This window comes from Sinocyclocheilus rhinocerous, unplaced genomic scaffold, assembly GCF_001515625.1.
Source record: "Sinocyclocheilus rhinocerous isolate Xijiao unplaced genomic scaffold, SAMN03320098_v1.1 scaffold147, whole genome shotgun sequence".
Taxonomy (NCBI): Eukaryota; Metazoa; Chordata; class Actinopteri; order Cypriniformes; family Cyprinidae; genus Sinocyclocheilus; species Sinocyclocheilus rhinocerous.
The window spans coordinates 1,490,474-1,499,780 of NW_015651498.1; the positions used below are offsets into that span (position 1 = coordinate 1,490,474).

The following is a 9,307-nucleotide window of genomic DNA, read 5'->3' on the forward strand; positions in this document are numbered from 1 at the left end:
CTCAGTTTCATTCAGAGACTCAAACTGACCAAAAATATGCAATTTGGTGCAGATGCTGATATTTCTATGATGATATTCTGACGCTTGTAATGTAAATCAATGAGATCTTTATAACAGTACAGCAGATGCTGACATAAAATTACATAAATATCAGTCATCACTCTATATCTCCAGTAATATGTCTTAGTACGATGAGATTTAAATAATGCACCCGCAACCTTTGGGTTACAAGTCCAACTCTCTAACCATTAGGTTAAGACTTCCCCCTCGAAGCGACTTTAGTGCATTCCGGCTATACATTTTTACCAGTATGTGTGTTCCCTGGGAATCGAACCCACAACCTTTTGCACTGCTAACGCATTGCTCTACCACTGAGCCACAGGAATATATATTACTGCAGTTATTCTGATGTTTACTTGATCAAAATCAGTCAAGATTTGCTGGACATTTGTACAATTACACTAAAAGAGCTTTGACTCGATAAAAAAAGTCGAAACTATCAATCAGACGACAGAAGGCATGGAGCAGACTGTGTGACAAGTTTTTCAGCAGTTTTGAGGCTTGAGAAATTTGCATATCAAGATGACACAGTAGGCTTTATAGGGTTAAACATGTAGAGTTAAAGATTAGTCTAGATACTGATATCAAGCCAGTATTTCGATTGAATTTGTAAGCTTAATACTTCTTGCATTATAAACTGGATTTATTGGCAGTGTGACGTCTGACGCTCTGATAAATGCTCCACACACAAAGGCCTTGTTTTTATTCTTGGTGACGGCAAACCTGTTTTAATCCTTGAGTTTGAAACCAAACACCATACACATGGATTTACTCCTGCAGACAAACAATCACAGAGGACAGGTGAGGTAGGAACACATCTATGAAATGAAATGCTTTGTATTAGCAAATACTCATCATATCACATTCAGAGGCATCGATAAATCAGATTAAATCTTTAGGATCACTGCTTTACCACACTGCAGATTATCACAGTAGGAAACCATTCGACCCTTTCCTCAGTGATGCTGATGAAAGATCATAAATAATAATATTACAGGCTGATCCGCAGGATGTCTGTTACATCTCATCCATATTCTTGGTGACGGCAAACCTGTTTTAATCCTTGAGTTTGAAACCAAACACCATACACATGGATTTACTCCTGCAGACAAACAATCACAGAGGACAGGTGAGGTAGGAACACATCTATGAAATGAAATGCTTTGTATTAGCAAATACTCATCATATCACATTCAGAGGCATCGATAAATCAGATTAAATCTTTAGGATCACTGCATTACCACACTGCAGATTATCACAGTAGGAAACCATTCGACCCTTTCCTCAGTGATGCTGATGAAAGATCATAAACAATAATATTACAGGCTGATCCGCAGGATGTCTGTTACATCTCATCCATTCACAATCCAATCAGTGTATGAGTGTTTCTGCAACTATGAGCACTTTTAGAAAATACACGCTATTCGTTTGTCTCATCTGTCTACTAACAATGCATATACAGTGCATGAAATACAGATTTTGTTTGTATTTTTTCTGAACCAAATGATGATGATGTTTAAAGACTATGGAAGCCCGTTTCCGCCACTGAATAAGATAATTGCGACTTTTTATCTCACAATTCTGACTTTTTTCTCTGAATTGTGATATATAAACTGGCAGTTGTGAGTTATAAAGTCAGTATTGTGTAACAGGTATTGAAATTACACTGTTAAACATATATGTGTGCATATATATACTGTTTAGTAGAATTTGTCACATCCTAAGTGGTTACCTGATCAAAATGAAAATTGCTGTGATTGCATCACAAGCTGTCTTAACTTCCTGTTCTGTCTCCTCCTCTTCCCTTTCTGTATTGTAACCCCATAGGAGAGATTTCCTGATAATCTTATTTAATTGTATTGATTTTAAATCTTTATTTTCACTCAAATTCATGTGTTAATGTTCCTCTCCTTACCTGTGTGATTATTTGAGTCATTTTTACTCTTCTTGAGTTATATTTCTGTCTTTTACCTAAATATGTGGAAGCGAGAGCACATGTGATTAAGTGTATAACCTGTTTGTTTTATAGGGAACAATAAGGGCAATTTCATCTGAGAGGCTGCTTATTTGTTCTGTGTGTATCAGATTAAATGCTTCCAGTGAACCGTCGCCTGCTGTCCCGTGTCTGGTTACTCAGAAAACTCAGAATTGCACGATTTAAACTCGCAATTCTGAGAAATAAAGTCAGAACCGTGAGAAAAAAGTCAGAATTGCGAGATATAAACTAATAATCTTGAACGCTTGATGGCTGTGCTATAAATTCTTCATCATCAGGAACCTAGGTGTGCTATTTGATAGCAACTTTTCCTTTGAAAAACACGTTTCTAGCATTTGTAAAACTGCATTTTCCATCTTAAAAATAGATCTAAATTACGACCTATGCTCTCAATGTCAAATGCAGAAAAGTTCATTAGAGTTCTTACTAGAACCAGGAAGTATGACCATATTAGCCCGGTTCTGTCAACACTGCACTGGCTCCCTATTAAACATCGTATATATATTTTAAAATCTTGATAATTACTTGTAAAGCCATGAATGGTTCAGCACCTCAGTATTTGAGCGAGCTCTTATTGCATTATAGTCCTCCACGTCCGCTGCGATCTCAAAACTCTGGCAATTTGATAATTCCAAGAATATTAAAATCAACTGCGGGCGGCAGATCCTTTTCTTATTTAGCGCCCAAACTCTGGAACAATCTACCTAGTGTTGTTCGGGAGGCAGACACTCTCTGTCCGTTTAAATCTATATTAAAGACCCATCTCTTTAACCTGGCTTACACATAACACACTAACACATTTCTATAATTCAAATCTGTTAAAGGATTGTTACTGCATTAATTAGGTAAACCGGAACTGGGAACACTTATCATAATATCCAATGCACTCGCTACGTCGTAAGAAGAATGGCATCTACACTAATATTAGTCTATTTCATTCGTATTCCGAGGTCACTGTAGGCACTCGTATCCAGATCAGATGGTGGATCAGCACCTAGAGATGACCTCTTCAGCCCTGAACGTCAGCGGAGACCAGGACAACTATGAGCCCCAGAGACAGATCTCCTGTGAAGACCTCGATGACCATCGGCACAAGACCACGAGAACCAGACGAGTCCTCTGCACAATCTGACTTGCGTTGCAGCCTGGATTTAAACCACACCATGTTGGTTTGGTCTGGCCAGAGGAGAACTGGGCCCCCGACTGAGTCTGGTTTCTCCCAAGGTTTTTTTCTTGGATGAGGACATCACTGAATCATCAATGAACTGACTTGAACTGATAAACTGACTGTTTTCTATTGTCCTCTGGCATTATCAGCACACATTTTTCCTGTTTAACACTGTAAAGCTGCTTTGACACAATCAGTATTGTATAAGCACTATATAAATAAAGGTGACTTGATTAACTCATGAGATATTGTTAGTATCAAGAGTTACTAAATATACTTACTTTTGGACAGTTGTAATTCATGTAAATATCGAAACATCATTTTCACAAAATAAATACTAAATTGTTTACATGAATGTACACTTGACTTTACTTTTTGGATTAGATTATAATAATATATATAATATAATATTTTATGACAGATTTTCACATTTTAAGATGAAAAGTCTGGGTTAAAATAAAATGCAAAATATATATGAATATTTATCAAATTCAGTATATTTAATATTTAAATAATTTATATGAATTTTGATTTACAAATATCATGAAATACTATCTATCTATCTATCTATATGTATATATATAAATTCATTCACATTCAGTATACACTACTGATCATCAAACTTTTTGGGTCAGTATGATTTTTTTTTTACATTTTAAAGAAGTGTCTCATGCCCACCAAGGCTGCACTTATTTGATCAAAAATACAGTAAAATCTGTAATATTGTGAAATATTATTACAATTCAAAATAACTGTTTTCTATGTGAATATCTGTTAAAAATGTAATTTATTCCTCTGATCAAAGCTGAATTTTCAGCATCATTACTCCAGTCTTCAGTGTCACATGATCTTCAGAAATCATTCTAATATGCTGATTTGCTGCATAAGAAACATTTCTGATCATTATCAATGTTGAAAACAGTTGTGCTGCTTCATATTTTTTGTAAAAACCATGAAACATTTTATTATTAAATCTGGAAAACCTGATCTGGAAATAGTCTCTTACATTTGATTCATTCACCGTTCTGAACTCACAGTAAGTGGATTCAGTGTTTATGTCCTGCTATAATCTCTGTTTTAGTCATGTTGAACAGAACTCATGTGTATTCACAGTTGACTGGGTGTAGGTTACACGCACAGATGACCTCAGAGATACGACATGTTTTTCATCGGTCCTAGACAACACGTTTATTCACATCTGCTCAACAAAATAAAATGCATTGAAATGCATGCATACTATAGCATATCAGCAAAGCACAAATGCTCACTGTCCACTTAACGCTGCTGTGTGAGTGTGTGTGTGTGTGTGTTTATATGCCCTCGTTTAACCAGCATGTGTGATACCCTTCAGACAGTAGCAGCACCAGACAGCCTTCGCTTCTCGCAGCCGCCTTCCCACAACCATGTTTGACAGCTCGTCCTCTGACAGAGCCGCTCCGTGGCAAGAGGGAATCTCGAGCTTTAACAATTTATCATGCCTGAGCTTTGTTGGCCATACAATGCCAACACAAGGGAGTGTGCATACGGAGGGGGGAATGATGAAGCTGGCATGTCGCAAAACCATGTTGGAGAAACAAATGCCGGCTCATGTCAACACCGGAAGCACCGGAGTCCCTGCATACATCGTTTTACACTGTTAAAGGGATATTCAAAATTATTTATAAACTGAATGTCTATGAAGTAGCATGTTGTGCCCAAATATAATGGGAATAATCACTCTGGAGCTGCAGGATTTTACAATATATTTTGGAGTATCGGCTAGAATATAATGACATATTTGTGATATGCAAAGCAATTAATACTTTTATTCAGCAAGGATGCATTAAAAATTTATCAAAAGTGACAGTAGAGACATTTAAAATCTTGCAAAAGATTTCTATTTCAAATAAATGCTGTTCTTTTGAACTTTCTATGTATTTCGGCTTCCACAAAAATATGAAGCTGTTTTCACCATATAATAATAATCAGAAATGTTTCTTGAGCAGCAAATCAGCATATTAGAATGATTTCTGAAGATCATGTGACACTGAAGACTGGAGTAATGATGCTGAAAATACAGCTGCGCATCACAGAAATAAATTACATTTTAAAATATGTTCACACACAAAACAGTTCTATATATCACAATATTACTGATTTTATTGTACTTTTACATAAATAAAAGCAGCCTTGGTGAGCACATAAGACAGAAATAAGTCCTTCAAAGACAATAAGAAACAAATAAGTCACATCCTAAATGGCACATAAAAACTAAACTTAGACGCTTAGTATGTTGTTTTCCCACTCATTTCTTGTCTAAAACGGCAGTTCGTGAGAAGAGCAAACTAGAAAGCGGAGCGGATATTTTTGCTGATTTATGCTATAGACCTTATGTTGTATTTGACCCATATAATATTCCCAATGTCAGCAGCGCTGAACTGGGAAAACGCCCGTCTCTCCTTACTTTACCTCCATCTCCGGGTGTCAGGTATTATCGTGTATGTCGAGCCTTCAATCCTCTTAGGTGACCCAAACATCTATCCAGCATAATCTTGCCAGGCAATTGTCAGGCAAAGCAACAGGCAATGCGGTCCTGCCAAACTCTGGTCAACTGTCTTAAACGCATTACACTAAACCCTAACCCCGATTACGCACATTTGTGGTTCTGACAAAGGAGCTAGTGTCTGTATGGGGAAGAAGGTCGAAGGTCATTGGCTGACCTCATTGACATTAGGATTAAACAAAAACTGATTTCTGAATCAATCGGAATAAGTAAATGCATGTACATGTTGCTAACTGACAGCTTGGTGACAGGTGTCGACAAAGATAATGAATGGTGCATTTCTATCTTCTGTGTGAGTCGTGACCATTTTAATGGCACTATATGGAGTCATTTGAAAATCTGTTGCCATTTTGACATTCGCCAGATTGTCCACCTTAAGCTACAAGGTCAAACGAGTGGAGATTCACTGTGTAAATCCTCATGGTCAAACACTGAGCAGATGAGCTCACTGTTATGAGACTGTGATGCTGAAACATTGCTCTTGAGTGTTTTCTAACATGTTGCTATGTGGTTGCTATGGTGCTTTGGGTGGTTGCTAGGGTGTTGCCATGCAACTGCATAGCAACATGTTTTAAAAAAAACACATTTATATTTATAACACAGCATTAGATTTGGAGTGTTTTCTAGCATGTTACTATGTGGTAGCTATGGTGTTTTTGCACAACAAACAAACAAACAAAAAACAACCTTGATACCACCTTAGATATCAAGGTTCTAACATGTTGCTGTGTGTTTGCTATGTTCCTTGTTTTGTGGTTGCTAGGGTGTCATTGTGCAACATGTTTAAAAAAAACATTCAAAACACCTTAGATTTAGAGTGTGTTGTAACAACGTGCAGTTTCTATGGTGAAAAAAGCATGTAAAACACATTTTTGAGGTTTTGAGTGTCTTTCAACATGTTGCTATGCTGTTGCCGTGGTGCTTTGTATAATCAAATCCGTTAAAGGATTTTTAGGCTGCATTAATTAGGTCAACCGGAAATGAGGCTATTCCGAGGTCACCGTAGCCACCAGATCCAGTCTGTATCCAGATCAGATGGTCACTGCAGTCACCCGGATCCAGTACGTATCCAGACCAGATGGTGGATCAGCACCTAGAGAGGACCTCTACAGCCCTGAAAGTCAGCAGAGACCAGGACAACTAGACAACTAGATGAGCCCCAGATACAGATCCCCTGTAAAGACCTCGTCTCAGACGACCACCGGGACAAGACCACAGGAACCAGATGAGTCCTCTGCACAATGAGACTTTGCTGCAGCCTGGAATTGAACTGCTGGTTTCGTCTGTCCAGAGGAGAACTGGCCCCCCCGACTGAGCTTGGTTTCTCCCAAGTCTTTTTCTCCATTCTGTCACCGATGGAGTTTTCGTTCCTTGCCGCTGTCGCCTCTGGCTTGCTTAGTTGGGGACACTTCATTTCCAGCGATATTGTTGACTTGATTGCAAGTGATTGCAAAGATACTATTTAAACTGAACTGATGATGACATCACTGAATTCAATGACGAACAGCCTTTAACTGAAAAATGAGTGTTTACTATTGTCACTTTGCATTATTGACACACTATTTTCCTAATTAATGCTGTACAGTTGCTTTGACACAATCTGTATTGTTAAAAGCGCTATATAAATAAAGGTGACTTGACTTGACTTGACTTGTGTTGTTGCTATGCAGATACTGTGCAATTGCGTACCAACATGTTTTTTAAAAAGTGTTCAAAACGCCTTACGTTTTGAGTTTGTTCTAACATGTTGCTATGGTGTTGCTGTGAAAATGCATTAGCAACATGTTTAAAACAAACAATCATTCAAAACACCTTAGAATAAGTGTGTTCTAACATGTTGCTATGCGGTTGCTATGGTGTTTTGGGTGGTTGATAGGGTGTTGCTGTGCAACTGCATAGCAACATGTTAAAAACACATTCAAAAAGCATTTTTGAGTGTTTTCCTACATATTGCTATGGTGCTTTGTGTGGTTTCTAGGGTGTTACTGTGCAACCGCATAGCAACATGAATAAAAACAAACAAACAAACATTCCAAAGACCTTAAATTTTGAATGTGTTCTAATGTTGCTAAGCAGTTGTTACAGTGTTTCAGGTGGTTGCTAGGAGACTGTAATATATATATATATATATATATATGGACTAGTCCTGTTGAACAGTTGCTCTTGAGTTTTCATTTAATGTTTTTTATTGCTATCATTCCTTGCTGGAATGGCAAGTGCATAGAGTACATTAACACACACACACACACACACACAGACAGAGTTATGAGTGTCCTACAGCTGGAGGGAAGGACACATTAGAGTCCACCAGAACTCAAGTATAGGAATAGCTCTAAATCTGAAACAGCTTTCAAACAAAACATTACATTCTGAGCTCAAAACACTTGTACCAACTGAGACCAGCGCAGAAAACTGACATACGCACATTCACACACATGCTTTACCAAATTACAATATCTGAAGACATGTAAAAAGCTAGCAGATATTACACTGCATTTCTCAGTTTTTGGCCTCAGTCAGCTACACCTCCCTACAAAATCAACAACTAAATGCACAATTGATTCAATCAGTATATAAACTATAAGTATTTAAACTATTAGCTATTTCTTTAACAGGTATGTTAAACGATACTTAAAATCAGGAATTTAAAAAGCATTCTCAATTCAATATGTTGCTAGGTGGTTGCAAGGGTGTTGCTGTGTAACTGTATAGCAACATACTAAACAAAAACACCATTCAAAACACCTTAGTTTGCTATGGGGTTGTTATTGTCACAAAGCAAGGCCAGACACAACAGGTAAGTGCAAAACAGGATGGTTTATTGACTTGATAAGTAGATGAATGGAACTGGTGAGGTAAAGGCAGGTGAGTGTCAACACAGTGAATGATTCCAGGGTTCTTATCTGAGTTCTGATGGAGAGTATCTTATGCCGGTTTCGTTGGAGATCGTGGAACAGATTCCAAGGAGTCGTTGGAGGATCGCGGGAGTAACAGAAGGTAAGTCTTTCTAGGAGAATTCGGTAGAGAGAGTCCAGAACAGTTCATAAGAGTGAATGGTAGACCGGACAGTGAGTGACTGAGATGTGTGTGTATTTGTAGTGTGGCTTGATTGGTGACTGTGATCGGGTGATTATCCTGGATGGTGACTGTGATGAATCCCTGACAGTTATGGTGTTTTGGGTGGTTGTTAGGGTGTTTAGTAACGTTTTTAAAAAAATTCAAAACACCTGAGGTTTTTAGGGGTTTCTAAGTTACTTTGCAGTTGCTAGTGTGTTGCTGTACAACTGCATAGCAACATGTAAAAAAACTTTTAAAACACCTTAGGTTTTGTTAAAAACAAACAAACATTAAAAACAGGTTTTTAATGTGTTCTAACAAGTTACTATGTAGTTTCTATGGTGTTCTGGGTGGTTGCTAGGGTGTTACTAGGCAACTGCAGAACAACAACAACAACAAAAAAAAAATTCATAATATCTACATTTTGAATGCATTCTAACATGTTGATATGTGGTTGCTATGGTGTTTCAGGTGTTGTTGTGCA

At 37.6% G+C, this 9,307-nt stretch overlaps 1 long non-coding RNA gene across 1 annotated transcript; it reads right to left on the reverse strand.

The window, feature by feature from the left end:
* Positions 1 to 2,931: 2,931 nt before the first annotated feature.
* On the reverse strand, positions 2,932 to 6,808 carry LOC107712972 (uncharacterized). Its single transcript, XR_001636849.1, has 3 exons — positions 6,777 to 6,808; positions 3,833 to 3,834; positions 2,932 to 3,019 (listed from the first exon to the last, which is right to left on the reverse strand). It is a non-coding gene; the product is annotated as an uncharacterized LOC107712972 (long non-coding RNA).
* Positions 6,809 to 9,307: the final 2,499 nt, after the last annotated feature.